Source organism: Bos indicus, chromosome 5 (assembly GCF_029378745.1).
Source record: "Bos indicus isolate NIAB-ARS_2022 breed Sahiwal x Tharparkar chromosome 5, NIAB-ARS_B.indTharparkar_mat_pri_1.0, whole genome shotgun sequence".
In the NCBI taxonomy this organism is placed as follows: Eukaryota; Metazoa; Chordata; class Mammalia; order Artiodactyla; family Bovidae; genus Bos; species Bos indicus.
In genome coordinates, this window is record NC_091764.1 from 48301556 (window position 1) to 48316401 (window position 14846).

General features: G+C 42.4%; 1 long non-coding RNA gene across 1 annotated transcript; it reads left to right on the forward strand.

The window, feature by feature from the left end:
• The first annotated feature begins 44 nt into the window (after positions 1–44).
• LOC139183128 (uncharacterized) lies at positions 45–7385 on the forward strand. The gene is made up of 3 exons (XR_011566612.1): positions 45–901; positions 2171–2261; positions 5362–7385. It is a non-coding gene; the product is annotated as an uncharacterized lncRNA (long non-coding RNA).
• The last annotated feature ends 7461 nt before the right edge of the window (positions 7386–14846 follow it).

The window sequence follows — 14846 nt, forward strand, 5'->3', positions numbered from 1 at the left end:
CCGCACTCCATGGGGTCGCTAAGAGTCGGACACGACTGAGAGACTTCACTTTCACTTTTCACTTTCATGCATTGGAGAAGGAAATGGCAACCTACTCCAGTGTTCTTGCCTGGAGAATCCCAGGGGTGGTGGAGCCTGGTGGGCTGCTCTCTATGAGGTCGCACAGAGTTGGACATGACTGAATCGACTTAGCAGCAGCAGCAAGGAGTCTAGATTTTATTCACTAGGGGTTCCCACTATGAGTGCAGATTCCTGGAACCCATCCTCAAGTTATTTAAATTAGAATCTCTAAGGAAAATCTGGGAATCTGTATTTTAACAAGCACCTTAAGTTTGTAGGTCACTGCTATAAGTCAGAGGAAGCTACTGAATGCTTTAAAATAGAGTGAAATAATCAGATTTGTGTTCAGAAAGATCATTCTGGGACTCATGGATGATGTCTTGAAAAGGGGTGCAGGCTGAAAGGGTAATCCAGACACTAAGATGCTCCAAAGTGAATTGTTAGATTATAGTAGCCAACAAGACTTGTCAAAGTGTCCCATTCTTGTACACATTTATCACTCCATGTTAGGTTGCAGGAGTTGGGGGCATATGATTGCTTGGCACTTGACATCTATTCCATTCCCCTTTCAGTGTAGTGGCTTTCAAACTTATTTTAAACTCAACCCCCAGTGAGAAAATATTTTACTTTGCAATGCATACATCTGTGTGTATGGCACAAAACAGAAATTACCCTAGGTTGATGCCCTCTGAAAATGTTATTCTGCTCTATTTTATTTTTTTCAGTGCTTTCATGATTCACTAACGATGAGTCCTGATCCCCAAAGTGAAAGCCGTTGCTGTATAACAATGCTGGAAAGCGAAAGACTACATTTTCCCACCCACTTCAGCTGAAGTTCCAGGTATTTCCAGTTCTGCAAACCCAATGTCCTCGTGTTGCTTTTGCTATTTCTGCTGCCAAGCATGCCGTGGAAGTGTTTGGTCCTTCTTGGCAATGCCAGCAGAGGTTTAGTCACTAGCACAGGTGCCTTTCATTGGTATTATGAAGGGGAAAAAAAGGGTTATCAATTTTTGCTGGTGAAGTTTGTATCAGGCATAGAATGGTTCTGGGATCCGCAACATTCATGACTTTATAAGCATAAGTAAGTGTCAGTCATTCAGTCATGTCAAACTCTTTGCGACCCCACAGACTGTAGCCCACAAAGCTGCTCTGTCCATGGGATTCTGCAGGCAAGAATACTGGAGTGGGTAGTCCTTCCCTTCTCCAGGGATCAAACTTGAGTCTCCTACTTGCAGGCATATTCTTTACCATCTGAGCCACAAGGGAACCCCCTTATAAGCATGGGACCTTCTTAATTAGGACAATTTCTGATTACAGTGGCTTCAAGGTCAAGGCGGTGATGACGTAGGGTGGGAGGCTGAGAAGTTTTGAGTGGTAGGAGCTGCTTGGGTGCCCAGTACTGTGGTATGGCTGGGGAGAGGGGAGGGAGGTTTCTAAAAGGTCCCCCTAGAGACTGTTTTGTCTGCCCGTCAAGTGATCTATATGCTGCATAAAATCTGCAGTAAATCTCCACCTAGATAGGATTCTATTCTCTGCAACAGAACTCTGGACACAGTCTCACTGAGGTACTAGTGAAGTCCTAAGTCATGGAGTCTTAGGACTTGCCTAAATCTTCACCTGTCAAACTTAATCTGGGTCCAGCCACAAAAATGAATGAAGGACAATTACATCTAGCAGCATGGGCCAATCAGAAACATAAAGTTGAATAAAAATAGCAAAACACATAAGCCTATAGTTCTGTTTATACAAAATTTAGAAAATAGGCAACTTAAACCACAGTGCTTAGAGATGTGTATTTAAGGAACAGATCTATAGAAAAAGATGTGTTTACCATAAAAATCAGATTGTTAGGTAATCAGTAAAGGTCATGGAGAGACTTCTGAGGTGCTGGCTATGTCCTATTTTTTACCTAAATGGTGATTTTGCATGTATTTGACTTATGTACCTTTTGGTATGCAAATTATATTTGACATTCTCTCACACTTATAAAAATTGCAACAATAGCAAAGATTTTAATTGTAATGCATGCAATTTATGGTCATCCAGTCCATTCATACAATTTATGATCCCCCAATCCATCTACTCATCTGATGCTTGAATGTCCCCACAGCCTTTTCTGTCCTCTGATTGACCCCTTCTGAAGAATTGGAGTCACGCAGTTGTCACTCATGAGAGAGGTAACACACTCAGGCAAATAACAGGTGAGCCTCTTAGCTTTATTGTCATGTTCCTGTGACTGTCCGCTATTGTTCCTCAGTTCCCAACTGCCGAGTCATTGAAGACCATATTTAAAGACTGCAAGAGGGTCCTCAAAACTAACATTGAATCTTAACATTCTCAGGATGTAACTTCCCTCTCTCTGACCTTTGGGTAACGTAGCTTGTTTTATTGTAAGAACCAAGACAGCAATGATCAATACCATAGCAGAAAAAGAGATACATTACATATGGGTTACCTTGAAGTATGAGTTGCTTTCTTTCTCAAATGGGCTGTTAAGTTTTGGGAAGGAGGATTGGGAGAGCAGAAATGACAGGTGAGACTGGAAAGAAAACTCCCCTGTAGCCTTATTTTATATTTTCTGGCTTTACAAGATGAACTGGTGAGTTTAGTAGATACAAGACAACTTGGTATTGGAGTGAAATGACCATCCTGTAAGGGAAAAGTCACAATATGAAGGTTTCCACTTCTCCAGTCTTCAAAGAGAGATATGGTATATCTGGGATGGAGGGTGGGGGACTAATGTTGTCAGGATTAAATGTTAATACCTGAAATCTTCTTCATCAAAAGATGTCATGTTGACTTCAAAGAATACACATGTCTTACAAGTTGAACTTTCTGTTTTTAAAGAAACATGGCCTCTGCAGAAAACTTTTCCAAAAGTTTTTCACCTTTTCCTGGTGCTTCATAACACTTTAAAGATTTTTCAGCTAAATGAGATTTCCAAACAAATGGACATGATACACAAGGATAATATGTCTTTTTGTTTGTCCAGTAAATATTTGTTGAGTTAGTCACAGTGAACAAATGAAAAGAAATTATAAAAGAATAAGTCACTATTACAAATTAGGTAGCTCTTTTTGATACAAAGTTACCCATTTTCAAGAGGATGATTTCTGAGAATTATAGGTAATGATTCTATTATGACAAAAATGTAGAGCTGCCTTTCTACTCTGCAGGCAAAGGAAAGTTGAAAAGTAAAGCCATTATCTGGATAATTCAGACAAGAAACTAACTATTGAGGGAAAGGAGGCCCTTTTTTTCCTGGCCCAAATTCATTTGAGCCATCCAATAACATGACCCACTAGAGTGGAATTTGGCATTCGAGAGGCTTGTCTTGGCTCATGTCCAGTGGGGTTGAGTTACTGAATTCTTTAAAGGACATTGTTCAAACATGGTCTCCCGTGTAACTGGGTTCTAAGGCATGAGCTGAAAGAACCTTGACCCTATCACATGACTCCAGAGTATTCATCCATTGGATCAAATTATGCAGAAAATCACTCTCATTCCAGTTCACCTTTCCAGGTTAGACAGAAGCAAAGTGGATTGCCCAAGATTTGCTCCACAATAGTTACACGCGAATACTTGAAAGCTCTGCCTGAAAAGTGTGTTGATAAATATGATCCCTATTCCTAGATGGCATCAATAGAAGCAAATGGGTCAAAGGTGGCGGTTACTTGGCAATTCCCCATTCCCTACCCCTGCCTGCCACATTCTCAGTTCTTTGGAACACACCTTTGATTACTGAAAAAATTGTATCGATTTCATGAATGGTAGAAATCACAACAGTTGAGCTGCCTGCCCTTCCAACCTCCTTTCATGACTCTAATGTGCTCCCTAAACATTTAGTTAACAACTGGAAAAAAACAAAATATGAGGATGTCTCGCTGAGAGTGACTATGTTGCAGAAACAGCAACTGTGACCTTTTGCTTGCTTTCCTTTGCTGGCCATGTCTGAGCAAGGCTTTTTGTAAGATGACCTGGGGTTGGGCATTCTGCCCATGCGCACACCTGGCAGCTCGAATCCTCCTATCCTTGGGAACTTGGATACATGCTGAGTTCCCATTTTCTTTGACTGCAAAACAGACAAGGACCAGCTGGTTGATGCTGACACGGCTCACATGACTGGCGGGAACACTACTTAAGTGTTCGGTGTTTGCTCTCTATTTATCAATGGGGAGATATTTCTCTGAGAAAAGCGTATCCTTTGTCTTCTGATGGAAAGTTTGTCCTTCCAATGGGGAATGATCTAGAAAGCAAACAAACTGATCATTCATTTCCCATGTATGAGTCCCATGTGTAAGTTTTCATTTTAAAGGTTTGAATCCAAATATAAGAAATGAACTGTGGCTCTAGAAATACCAGATACTTAACTTCTTTCCCATAGCAATATGATTTTTAATAGCTGAATATGCCATCTCTCCTTGAGCAGGTTGCTTTTATCACCAGTTTAAAGTATACGTTATTGTTATAAATACTATTAATTATTTGAAGATAATATCACCCTGGAAATAATTTTTAACGTCCTCAGTCTCAAGGTATAAAATAATGCATTGCTGGGTTTAGTATGTTCTTTTAGGCAAAGTGCTTTCCTATGTGGCTACATGGACCTAGCTTGAGCCTGCAGACTCTGGGAGACAGAAAAGTGGAAAATCAGACACTAATAAAGTATAGAGAAGGGTCTTCTGATTTTCTAACATTATGTTGGATAATATAAAAAATGTAATTTTTTTATACCTCTACCTAAAATTAAAAACTCCCAAGCGCTCCTTATGCTCCTCCTGTTTTTTTCCTTCTTCTTTGCCTCCTTCTCTTCTCTTTTCTTATTCTTTTTGGTTTTGTTAGATCGAATGTCAGGAGCTCTTTGAATTATTCATGTTACTCTGGTTAATGCTGGATTCATATTCATCCAGAGAAGCTTATTTTTGCTTAAGTTTTCCAACCATGAAACTAATAGAGCATAATGGAAATGTAACTGATACTTAGCTATTGTCCTGGAAATAGATCCCATTACAATTATATGTAAGAAATATTTAAAAATAACTGTAAAACAGGAGGAATATTTATGCTCTTCTGAAGATGAATAGACTTATTTATAGGTGGAGAGACATTCCATAAGATAAGCTAAAATTAATCATATTGCTGAAGTTTTCAAAGAGGTCAGAGTCCAAATTAAATATAGAAGGGCAAACCGGTTTCTTCCTCTTGCGTATTTTAATGAAGACTAGAGAGGCTGGAGAAATATTTATATTCTTTTATTCATATTTTCAGGATTGCCTCATGTCTCGATTTTTTTTTTTCCAGATCTTTCATTTAAGTGACGGTACTTCAAAGTGAATATGGGTATTCTCAACTCCTCATATCTTAAAAAAGAAAAAAAAAGGAAGAATTAATGGGACTGGAAATTTTAAAACAACAGATGTACTAAAAGTGTGATTAGTGCCTGAGTTAGACATACGGGGGAGTGCCACCACTTTATGTAGCTTTGGCTGAGTGCTGATTGTATCATAGAGGAACTGGAGCCCCAGAGTCACGCTGAGACCATCTCTAGGAAATGACTGCTGATTTCCCTTGGAGTGCAAGAGATAAGGAGCTGTTTCTCTCTAAACATAGCTCTCTGACTGCTTTGTGGTTAACTAGATGCACTGCTAAGAATTGTGGGTAATTCATTGAAGGATGAATATTGAAACGTGCTGTGTGGCGAGGGAGGAAATCCTGCTCCCAAACCCTGGCTGCATTACTCTGAAGGAGCAGAGAAGTAGAGAGGGACCAGCTCTCTACATCCTCCACTAAGGGGCCGACACACGTAAGCTGAACTCCAGAATGCAAGGTCAGAAAGAGACTCCCAGTAGTACCACTTGGGCTAAAGTGACATTTCTTCCATCTGGCCCCAGTTGTTTTTTTTTTTTTTTTGTCCTCCACAGAGCTACATACTTCAGTCATGACGCCTTAAGCAAGAAAACAACTTCTTCAGACAGTGGCTGAGATAAGAAAGACAAGGCAAAGCTTAGTCCCGAGTACAATGGTGTGCATGTTGATATCACTGAGTTATGAACTATTTCCTTTTAATCCAGTTTCAAAAGATAACTTCCTCCATATGCAATTAATTCCACATATAACTACAAGGAACTGCATATTTTCGAACAGTTGTGTCATCATTATGAATGTTTAAACAATCTCTGTGGTCTCTTTCCCACAAACTGATTTAACATGTATATAAAGAGGCTTTTGAAATGAGCACTTTACATTTGCTTCTCAAACTTCAGCGTCTGTTTTTAGTAAATATTGAAGATGAAACTTCCCCCATTCATGCCTGGAGCACTGGCCAATTGCAACTCAGGAATGCAGTTCTCGGGCTTTTCATGAATAAAATTCTCTGGTTGTGAACCTAGTCTTTCTCAGGCTGTGTCAACAGGACCAAAACTGAATGGATGTGGAATAAAGCACTCATGGCAGTTGGCTGAGCTGGCCACAGATTATCCTAATTAATATCAAGAGAGTATGAGCTACACAGACCTGTTCAAGTCCTGACTCTGTGCTGTAGATGGGGGACTATGCATCCCAAGGTGTGTCCAAAGCGGTCCCAGTTCACTCTTAGCGCTCCAGTGTAACTATAAATAGTGGCCCTTTCAAAAATGCCCCAGTTCGGGACATTCCTAGTGGTCCAGTGGTTGGGAATCCGCCTGCCGGTGCAGGGAAGATGGGTTTGATCCCTGGTCCGGGAAGATCCCAGATGCCGCAGGGCAACTAAGCCCTGCGTGGGCCACAACTGAAGTCTGAACACCCTAGAGCCTGTGCTCCGAGAGAGAAGCCACCGCAATGAGAAGCCTGCACATCTCAACTAGAGGGTAACCTCTTCTCATCGCAACTAGAGAAAGTCTGCATAGAGCAACAAAGACATAAAAAAATGTCCAAGTTTAAACTAGAATGTACATGATCACCCTACTGTTGGAAACACCCGCTTTAGGTCTCTGTATTCTTGCTTTTCATGAGTGCAGCAATACGTGTTGGGGTTTCCCAAGAGCTGGTGGTAAAGAATCTCCCTGCCAATGAGAAGATACAAGAGACGTGGGCTCTATCCCTGGGTTAGGAAGATCCCCCAGAGTAGGAAATGGCAACCCCCTCCAGTATTCTTGCTTGGGAAATTCCATAAACAGAGGAACCTGGTGGCCTGCAGTCCACGGGGCCACAGGGAGTCGGACATGACTGAATGACTAAGCACAATATGTTTTGGGTCCTAGAGATCCATTTTATTGGCCAAAATCATCAAAACTGATCATGAAACTTACTTAGAGTTAATTAAAACACAACTATACATGTAACAATAATTTATTGGCAGATTAATGTGTCATTTTTCTCCCCACATATTTGTTTTGTCTTTTCTCATTTTAAGTAGGAACCAGTCCCTCGTGTGCTTCCTTGCCTCAGGGATTTTTGCAGGATGGAAGACAGAAGCCCCTGAGGAGTCTGCGGTTCTTCCTATCTTTTTGTAAATGCCTACAGCCGTTGAGAAAATAACACGTCCTCCAGACTCTGAGAAAGAGGACGAAGCACTGGATGACAGAGAGTCAGAGACAGAAGTTCTTCTTAAGGTGGTAGAGGGAAACAGGACGGCAGGCTGTGCTGAGAAGGTGAGCAGAGGAGGTGGTGACTTAAACCCACAGCAGGGTCAGCTATGTAATTTGGGGGATCCAGTGCAAAATGAAACATGGCGGTTCTTGTCCAAATATCAAGATGGCAACCACAGAGCATTAAAACAAATCCAGGGCTCTTCTGAGTTCAGGGCCCTGTGAAATGACACAGTCACATGGCCACCATGCAGCTAGCCCTTCCCAGAGGAGATGACTTCTTGATGTGCCTAGAGGGAGGTACCCGCTACAAAGCCCCCTACTCACAAATGGCACCACCAAAACCCAGGGCCCCAGTGTGAGCATCACAGAGTGATGCCAGTGATACCTTAAAAGACTGGAGATCAGAGGCTCTTCCTCAATTGTCTTCACTGCAAGTAAACCCGGGAGAAGGCAATGGCACCCCACTCCAGTACTCTTGCCTGGAAAATCCCATGGACGGAGGAGCCTGGTGGGCTGTGGTCCATGGGGTCGCTGAGAGTCGGACACTACTGAGCGACTTCACTTTCACTTTTCACTTTCATGCATTGGAGAAGGAAATGGCAACCCACTCCAGTGTTCTTGCCTGGAGAATCCCAGGGACAGGGGAGCCTGGTGGGCTGCCGTCTATGGAGTCACACAGAGTCCGACACGACTGAAGTGACTTAGCAGCAGCAGCAGCAAGTAAACCCTCTGGTTTCTGGTGTGACTCTTGAAAGGAGATGGGGTTCCTGACAAGGATGAGATGGACATTCTTGCCATCTTAGAGAAGCATGGCAGTTGAGAGTCAGAAAACTAACCCAATTTAAAGAAAAAAAGAAACTGATATGTTTTGCACACGTCAGTTTGTGTACTAAAATTTATTTTACATATGCTTTTACAAATATTCAAGTTTATAAAACCAAATGTTTAATATAAGATCCACATTGTAAATATTCGTTTGGAAGTTTTTTCTGCATGGACTAGAATGACTGGGCTTCTTAAAATATAAGTCCATAAAGTGGAGAAAGATACCTACTTTCTTGGTGAACCTTCCTGAAATACCCACAGACTTCTTTCACCACAGCAAGGACCTTTGATCTGCATTTAAAATTCAGATTGTTTATCTCAGACATTTTCCTTATCCATTTCGTGTGCAAAAATGCTCTGAGTGTCACTGAAGGGTAGTTTCTATGGAATGAGAAGTTCATAGTTTGGGTTCACTGATAGCATATGTGCACATCTTATTTATGGCAGTAAATTTTTTTTTTCTAAAAAGTTGTGATTCTCTGTAATAGTGTGTGATATTTGAGCAAGTTACTTAATGTGCTGGCCTTATCTGTAAAATGAAAATCATACTCACCTCTTGGGATGCTGTCAGGACTCATGCCAGATGACAGAGCCAGCACCCAGCACAAATGAAATGCTAAACGGTTGCTGAATCTTGGACATGACTCTGCCATGTTAATCACATAATAGTCACCCAGTTTCTAGTTTATGGGTTACACCAAGCTTTTTATTGTCGTTGTTGCTGTTTTTTTCCTGGTTGTAAATTACAGAACTTCTATCCACCATGCTGCTGCTGCTAAGTCACTTCAGTCGTGTCTGACTCTGTGCAACCCCATAGACGGCAGCCCACCAGGCTCCCCCGTCCCTGGGATTCTCCAGGCAAGAACACTGGAGTGGGTTGCCATTTCCTTCTCCAATGCATGAAAGTGAAAAGTCAAAGTGAAGTCGCTCAGTTGTGGCCGACTCTTTGCAACCCCATGAACTGCAGCCTACCGGGCTCCTCCGTCCACGGGATTTTCCAGGGAAGAGTATTGGAGTGGGGTGCCATTGCCTTCTCCACCATGAAGTTCTGGAAATTTTTGTGTTTTAACATTAAGATAGTTGTCTTCTCCCCCAAAATACAAGTTAGCACCCATCTCCTTGGATGCCCGTGGACCACAGACTATTTCATGCCTCTGCCAGCTCCTTTTGGCCTTGGGCAGATATTGAATCATTGAGGATTAGAATCAAAAAGGATGAGAGATCATAGCCTTCAGGAGTGACTTACAAACTCCTGGGGGCGCCCAAGGGGCTCTCAAGTACATGTGGTCCCTGACACCACCTCCCTACTTGCCAGAGGAAACTCCAAATGTATCTGTTTTATATATTGTCCATCTAAGTAAGAGTTTATTTAACAAAAGGGCACAGCTAAAAAATAAAATAAAAAGACCCTTTGAAAATAGCAGATCTGGTCCAACCCCTGCAGTTTAGAGCTGATGGAATTTAGAACTAGAAGATTGTTTTAACCAATATCACCCAGCCAGTTTGTGGTAGAGCCAGGAGTACACCGAGGTCAGCTCCCAAGCCCATGCAGTTTTCATTCTAGCAGGCTGCCTCTTGAGGAAAGATGGAGCTGACACCACAGATGTTGTAGGGTCAAGATTTACATCTTACAAATCAGATGTACCAAAACAGTAGCTTATTTGTTTTCTATAACTGATTTAATCTTACGCTGAAGCTCTCGGTCCTACAGACAGCAGAAATAAACTTGCTGAACAGCCTCTTCCAGGGTGAAAAAAAGAAGCGGTGCTGAATTCACACAGTTCAACCATTGAAATTCCCTATCAGAGCCAATTCTCTGCCTTCTAAGCTTCTCCCTCCTTTGTTCTCAAGATGGCATCTGGATGAAGGAGAAGTTTATGGGCCCTCATGGAGCCGAAGCAGGGACGTGTAACTCACAGGTTGTCTTTCTCTGTAGGCTCCTGATATTCTACAACTGAGGTATGAGTCCTCTCAGTATCTGGGCATCAGCCTCTTTGGGCATGTAACCTTCCTACATGTGCTGTGTAAGTGTTTGCAGCTGGTGTAATTTGCGGTCTGCTCTCTCCGCATGGGCAATCTATGGTGATAGCTCCCAGGGAGCTAGGCCATCCCTCCCTGGGAAAATTCTAACCAGGGTACCAGTGCCATGGGAAGGCCATCATCTGAGAGGAACTGACTGCTGTTCACGGAAGTTCTTCTTTATCAGACACCTAAACAACTGAAAATTAACTAGAGTTTTGAATACCTTCCTTCTTCTCTTAACTTTCTTGTTGAAGTAAAAAAATTTAAAGCAGACACAAAATTACTTTTAAACCTTGGTCTTCTTGTTAAAGACAGCAGGGTAAAAACACATTAGCCATTCCTCTTCCTAAAAAGCCAACCAAAACAATAAATGGAACAAAAATAGAAGGAAAAAAATCTTCCTATCATGAATGAAGCAAGGAAACAGCTACAATCCCAAACCACAAACTATGAAGAACACCTGCCAAATATTATGGGCATGGATGGAGCCGAAGGAGGCCCTTAATGCTGACAAATACCTCCTTGGATCTCAGACAGGATCTATATTTCTCTAAAATTAAGTGAGGCAGCCCTAAGAAGTCAAACCAATGATCCTTTGCTTAGAGAGAGGAAGTTAAACATATGAATGAGAGGAGAAATGGGGATTGCCTAGAAGAGATACTGAGTTTTCAGGGCTACAAATTTTTCGCTTCTTTGCACTCTTCTGAATTTGGGGGCAAATTTTTATAAGTAGTTCTGACCAAAACAATAGCCATTCTAACACTAAGTAAAAGCTAAAAAGAAAACAACAAAAAACCAGTGCAACTGGTTATTGACTTTGTGTGAAAGGGTTCATGGATAATTAACTGCTACCTCAGAATTCTTCTTCGGGTATAGTCTTTATTGTACTATTTTAATAGGTTATTGAGTGTAAAAAGATAAATCAGATCCAGAGTCTGGAAGAAGAGGGGAATATAGAGTAAAGGCCAAATTGTTCTGCATTCAAATATGGGCATATTTAGTAGGGTCTGTTTGAGCCGATTACTCCTGAGAAGTAAGCAGGAAGAGAAGGAGTGAGGGTCCCAAGAAACAGTGGGAGGGGAGGAGGAAGTTAGTATTAGAACCTGAATTAGCCGAAATGGCCAAGTCTCTCTAGCCTTGAGAATGCTGAGGTTTTTAAGTTATTTACATTACTTTGAAAAAGACTTGGCTTCCCTCTGCCTTCTGTTACACCCACAAAGGTCTTGGTTTTTATTTACTTATTCGATTGAGTCAGTTGATTGGTTGGGTAGATATTAAGGGAACCAAAGGAATGAGACAGCTCTTCCGTGTTGGAGATGATCCCCAGAAGCAGAAGCTGTCAATCAGAGCTCATTAGGGAAACCACAAGCCCCTCCTACCTCCAACCCCAGCACATCACTGCCCAGTTCAACTCCTTCCCCACAGCTTCAAAGCGGATTGAGCCACTTTCATATGTACCTCAACTGTCCTCTAAATTAACTATGCCGTAAGATTTGGGTTAGAAAGGAAAAGGATGGGGCCACTTTGATAGAGTCCAAGTAGGAGGGCATGATAAGAAAGCAGCTGAGAGGGGCAAACAGAACAGAGAGATCAACATGGTTTCTGTTCACAGGTTACTATTCCACATCTTGAATGGCCACTCGTATCCTACCTACATGTGTGCATGCTCGGGCACTTCAGTTGTGTCCAACTCTTTGAGACCTTGTGGACTATAGCTCGCCAGGCTCCTCTGTCCATGGGATTCTCCAGACAAGAAAACTGGATTGGGTTGCCATGTCCTCCTCCAGAGGATCTTTTCAACCTGGGGACTGAACCCACATCTCCTGCATTGGCAGGCAATTCTTTTACCCACTGAGCCACCTGGGAATACTCATCTTATCTACAACCCACCCTAGTTCTCTCTAGACCACTTCTCTTCTCATCAACCACATGTTAAGCAAATCCAACAGAAGGCAAAGAGGATAACACAATGATTCTTACCATTAATATATCTGGAGCCCCTTCTAGAACTCAGTCCTTGTTAATATAACTGAACAATATTTTAAGTCCAGAACACATTCCTTCTCCTTCTAGGGTCTTTCTTCCTCTGATGAATCTTCTATTTAAAATAGTAAGGGCTTCTAATAATACTTTTTTTGAAAACTGTTATTTACTGAAATCTGAAGTCTCAAAGACAAGTCATCTTCCAACACACTTGTTTTACAATGGTGGAGAAGAAGAGACAGGATAACCAAGACTTATGAAACTTTCAGTTTAAAAAATAGAAGAATAAGAATTACTCAGAGGTCATTGCGTGCATGCTCACTCGCTTCAGTCGGGTCTGACTCTTTGCAACCCTATTGACTATAGCCTGCCAGGTCCTCTGTCTATGGGATTATCCAGGCAAGAATACTGGAGTGGGTTGCCATGCCTCTCCAGGGGATCTTACTGACCTAGAGATCAAAGCCACATCTCCAGCATCCTCTGCATCACAGGTGGATTCTTTACCACTGAGCCACCAGGGAAGACCTCAGTGGTCATTAAGCAGTAGCAAATACCAGATCCTGCTGAATAGAGAGAGCAATGGCTCCCAATCTAGGCACTTACTTGGTTGGTGGTCCTAGAAGCTGCCCTCTAGGGTAATCTTTTTGCAAATTATCCCACATGAATTCATCCTGGGTAAATAATAAAGGACTTCCCTGGTGGATCAGTGGTAAAGAATCCATCTGCCAATGCAGGAGACGCAGCTTCAAACCCTGGGTTAGGAAGATCCCTTGAAGAAGGAAATGGCAACCCACTACAGTATTCTTGCCTGGGAAATCCCATGGACAGAAGAATCTGGCAGGCTACAGTCCATGGGGTTGCAAAGAGTCAGACACGACTCAGCAACTGAACAGCAACAACAAGTAATAAAGAGCATAGCTTTCATGGGGGGTGTATAGATTTCATAGACTTCTTCCTGTTGGTGTGGACCTAGAGGCCTGGGATTTGTTTTCAAGATAAAATCATAGATGTTTGCCAGGCAGTCTTGAAGCATCTTTGACAATGTGGTTTCCTAAATATCTCAGTTGGCTTTTTTCTCCTTGTTCCTCATCAGTGGCAAGTACGTGTAGACAATGGCCAAAGATCCTGTGTGAACAGTCTTTAAACTCGAAGATTTCCTCCTTTTCCTTCTGACATTAGTCATCTGTCCTTTCCTAGTCCGTCTTCAATGCCCACTTCAAAACAATTTGAAATCATAGCTTCCTATGGTGAGACATCCCCTGAACTTGAAGTTTTCCAATGAGTCTCAACAAGGTGTCTTACAGAAAGCTGTTAATTAATGGGAGAAAAAGCATGGGGTCTTACTAAGGTGACTACTTTGGAATCAGGGTTTCTAATTGCTTCTCTGGGGCATGAAGAAGCAGTTCTCTTTGTCACCTTTGAAAGCTCCACATCACAAGGCTCTATCTCGGTTGTGGTCACAGTTAGCGGGCCCCTAATCTTAGTCCTTGATGCATAACAAAGACACCTTGCTTCCTCTGCCCAATTGCACCCTCCACCCCTAAGCCCAATTCCACAATTTAGAGTCTGATAGATCCTGCTTTCATGGGCCAATTTTTTAAAATTCGTTTCCTTCTTTCTTTTCTCTTCTTTTGTTCTTTCTTTTTTTAAAGTTGCAAACTATAGAACCATTCACACTGGTTTAAGCAGCAATTATTAAGAGTTATTAGTAGCTCGGTGACTCTTTGGGAAGTCTGGAGGAAAAGAAGCACAAGGCTAGGCTCCTCAGAACACAGAAGTGACCTGGTGAGGATGCTCCTGCCGCCACTGCTCTTTGCTGCCACTTTCGCCGGCAGCATGGATGTACAGTGCTCAGAATCGACTGTTTCCTTCAGGGGCTGACATCCAAACCAGAGTTTAACGCGGGTGCTCTTGACTGGTGAATCTCAGCCGCATGCTTGCTCCCCAGCTGTGAGAGATGCTGGGAATTTCTTTCCTGGGAAAGTAAGACGAACAATCAGGGAAACTATGAACACCATAGAGCAAGGGTTTAACAGAATGACAGCTACCTGCAAAAGAAGACTTTTTCCTTTCCTTTTTTTTTTAATGGCTATGCTGGGTCTTCATTGCTGCACTCTGGCTTTCTCTAGTTGCAGCGAGTGGTGGCTACTCTCTGTGGCAGTGCATGGGCTTCTCACTGCGGTGGCTTCTCTTGCGGTGGTGCACAGGCCCTAGAGCACTCAGGCTTCAGCAGTTGTGGTGCCTAGGCTTAGTTGCCCTATGGTATGTGGGACCTTCCCAGAACAGGCATCAAACAACTGTCCCCCACACTGGCCCACAGATTCTTAACCAGTGGACCACCAGAGAAGCCCCAAGAAGACTTTTTTCCTAATGAGCAATTTGCTCCTA